Source organism: Humulus lupulus, chromosome 2 (assembly GCF_963169125.1).
Source record: "Humulus lupulus chromosome 2, drHumLupu1.1, whole genome shotgun sequence".
Taxonomy (NCBI): Eukaryota; Viridiplantae; Streptophyta; class Magnoliopsida; order Rosales; family Cannabaceae; genus Humulus; species Humulus lupulus.
In genome coordinates, this window is record NC_084794.1 from 12,752,421 (window position 1) to 12,756,035 (window position 3,615).

General features: G+C 35.2%; 1 long non-coding RNA gene across 1 annotated transcript; it reads left to right on the forward strand.

Annotated features, from left to right (window-relative positions):
* Nucleotides 1-494: 494 nt before the first annotated feature.
* On the forward strand, nt 495-2,233 carry LOC133815840 (uncharacterized). The gene is made up of 3 exons (XR_009884859.1): nt 495-1,042; nt 1,154-1,245; nt 1,947-2,233. It is a non-coding gene; the product is annotated as an uncharacterized LOC133815840 (long non-coding RNA).
* The last annotated feature ends 1,382 nt before the right edge of the window (nt 2,234-3,615 follow it).

A 3,615-nucleotide genomic window follows, 5' to 3' on the forward strand; every position in this document is an offset into this window, starting at 1 on the left:
GAACCCAACCAAACCTGACCTGGCCCCACTCAAAACCCGAAATCCGAAAATACCCAAATTTCGAAAATGTATCGAACAAATTCGGTATCATTTTCGTGCACCCGAACCCGAACCCGACCAAACCCAAACCTCACAACCCGAAAACCCTCCCCATGTGCAGCCCTAACCCTTGATAGTAACCCAAACCTTTTACTTAACCCAATATTTAAAAAAATAATAATAACAATTTGAAAGATGTCCAATAAAACAAAAAGTGATCACAGGATAATAAAATATATTTGAAAAAATATGTATAATTACACATTAGTATTTAAGTGTCAATATACAGTGAAAGTTATGATACTTTAACAACAAATTTTTCAAAAATAAAAAGAGAAATACATGAAAACATCCAATCTCATCATTATAGAGACTCAGAAAAAAAAAGTATTATTTAATTTTTTTTTTGTGGGTGGGACCCACCTGAGTAAATGAGTAAATACTCATTTTTTTTTTCTTCTTTTCCCTTCTCTCTCCCCAAAACCCCTTCTTCTTCTCCCTTTTTCTTTTTCTTTTCTTTCCTTTGTTTTCTCTCCAAACCAGTCACGGCCACAACCAGTTGGACCACCGCCAGAGCGCCATTTCCGACACGCGCCGGAGCTACAGCTTCCCTGACCGGCGATGACGGAAACCCCAAAGTTTGGTGGCCATCGGAGTAAGGACGTGCCTATACGACCACTCCAAAGTTTCACCGTCGAAACTTTGAGGTGACTTTCCGGCGAACTCCGACCATCGTTCGGCGAGTGGGTGGTACTGTTGGAATCAGCGTCGTGAAAGGATCGTCGCCCACTAAGTCATTCTGGTCAACTCACTATTTTTCTCCGGCGAGATTTTGGGTATCTTCGCCCCTTTGGAAGCATTTTTCGGCGACACCGGAGGTCATTTGGGCGAAGGAGCTGTACTTTCGTGATGTACTCATCGCGATGATCGTTTTGATATATGCCATGCATATATTCGTTGATGTTTCCGGTACCGCAACAAACCGTTATTGTGCACCACTTGGGTGAGGTTCCGGAACTTGAAATTTTAAATATGGTCATATTATATGTCTTTGGACACGATTTTGAATAAGGAATGCTATGATGATAACCGTTTGCTCATTTGGTGCACGTAGGAAAAACGTGATATTAAAATCGGACTAAATCATTCTAAGATCATCGATAAGCTTAGGAGCGTCGCTTTGGGCTCGGATTAAATTCTAAAGAGGTAGGGACTCAACTAGACTATTGGACTTATTTTACTCGTATTAAATTGCATTCAACATATTCCAATTTTGATATTTATAAAATGTTTGAAAAATTGAAAACTTAACCTGCATGTTTTTTGATCTGTTCTGAGGGCACCGAGTGCCAAATATATATTTTGTTCACTTATTTATGCAAGTTATGATTTTTGGATTTATTCAAATGTAGCTGTTATGCTGCCCAATTTTCTAAAATATAAAGGGAATATGTTTCTTTCTTTTCATGTTTACCTGCATTTGATTATACTGATGAAAGCCATAGTAATCATGATTGGTGCACGTTGTTGTTTCACGACCTAGTCTCTGTGTCATCATAGGTAGATCAGGTGTCCACTCACCTGTAGGTGTAAAGACCTAGCATCTGTATACAGGAAGTGTTCTGAGCCTCCCCCTTGTGGTGGTTATCAGGTCCGGCTACCCGATTTAGGATGTCGGATTTTCTATGGTGGGTAACGGGAATTAGGGATCTAGTGGACGGTGTGATGTGCACTTGTAGCTATGCTCTTATGGTTATTTGTGGTTTCTCTATTTTGGTTTATACATGATGATATATGTTTTGCTTTCAAAGCTAACTATGCAGGGGTTTTATTAAACTTTTGGGTCCATGATATTAGTTGTTTTCCTACCGGGCTTTATAAGCTCACCCCTATCTCTCTCATTCCAGGAGCCTAGTGACGCGAACGTGGAAATGATGAATTATCGATGCAGCCAATGTGTTTAGCCTATTTCTATTTCGGGTCATTGTCTTCTCTTTTGAGCATTATATATGTATTCGACTTCGAATCTAACGATCGGTATATCTGAATGAGCTATGAAATAGTTAGGGATGAGTAATGGTGGATGCTAAGTATTATTTTGAGTGTTTATGACTTATTAAATTTAACTATTTGGTGATTACATAACTGTGGGAATATTATTGTTTTATGTATAATGATAAATGATCATACTTTTATTACTAATATTTTTCTATCTAATTATAGGAGTTATTTCATTATTTTAACTTATAATTATAGTAAGATTTAATATAAATTAAATGATCATTTATAAAGACAATTTTTCAACGATGGTCAAAGTTTGACCTTTGACCACTCAAGTTATGGATATTACAAAACTACCACGGCCTACGGCTCGGGTCGTGACAATCATTGTCATTCCTAATCATCAAACTCTAACATTTAACACTTCCGCTCCCCATGAAACTACAAATTATTAGGAGGGACTGTGGTTGATCACCTTAGCATCTATGAATCTATAACCTAAAATATATCTATGCTTCAAAATGCAACAAAAGAGAGAATCTGGATTTTGCGAAATTGGCCAACCTTGTTTGTCAACTATATATAGCTTAATGACCTTATTAATTAAGATAACTAAAAACCATATATATACATTCATCTGGTTTAGCACTATACGTACAGCTTTTCTCATCAGCTTTACGGAACTGATATTCTTATATATCACCAAAACTAAACTGTCAAAATTGAAATGTCCACACAAAAGGAATTGTGAATCGAAAATTCTAGCTCTACCGTTAAAAAATAAAATTGTATAAGTAGATTTATAAATTGTGTTCATCAATAGCTTGAAATATGAAATATCCTTGTTTAAAAAATATAATAAATAAAACACAAAACCAACATTAATTAATCTATATATCTTTTTTTTTTTTTTGGGTTCTTCCATTAAATTATAAGTTGTAGCTGTTCTATGGGCATTCACTGTAACCACGCTTTTAACCATGACACAGCTCAGGTCGTGCAATTATAGGGCATGCGGTCTTCGCCTATAGATATCTTTCATTGTATATATATAGCACTGTCCATAAATTTAATTTATGAATATAGTGTTTTTATTAAAACAAAATTGACTCGAATTTGTTAAAATTGGATTCAAATAGAAACAGTAAAATTGAAAAATATAGACCCAAAATTGACTTCTCTTGCTGTCTTTCATTACTCTACTCCTAACACCTTTTAGAAACTCAACTACTCCTCTGCTCCTCATTAAATTTAGGCAGAGAAACCCAACCCAACTTCCACTTTCTGTATTTTCAATCTTTTTGAGGTTTCCTTTTTACTTTTTTATTTTATTTATTTATCATCACTTTCTTCTTTACATTATCTCTAATATATATCTACACTGTATTATGTTATGGCTTGTCTTGTTTTGCTGTGCCTAGCTAATACACATCTGCCTACATATAGCTAGAAAATAAATATAATGGGGTATAGTATAGTAAATATAATTATAAAGACAATACCAAGACACACAAAGTATATATTGCTTGTGTAAACCTCAAAAGTCATATAGCCCAAAAATATGTACACGTATGT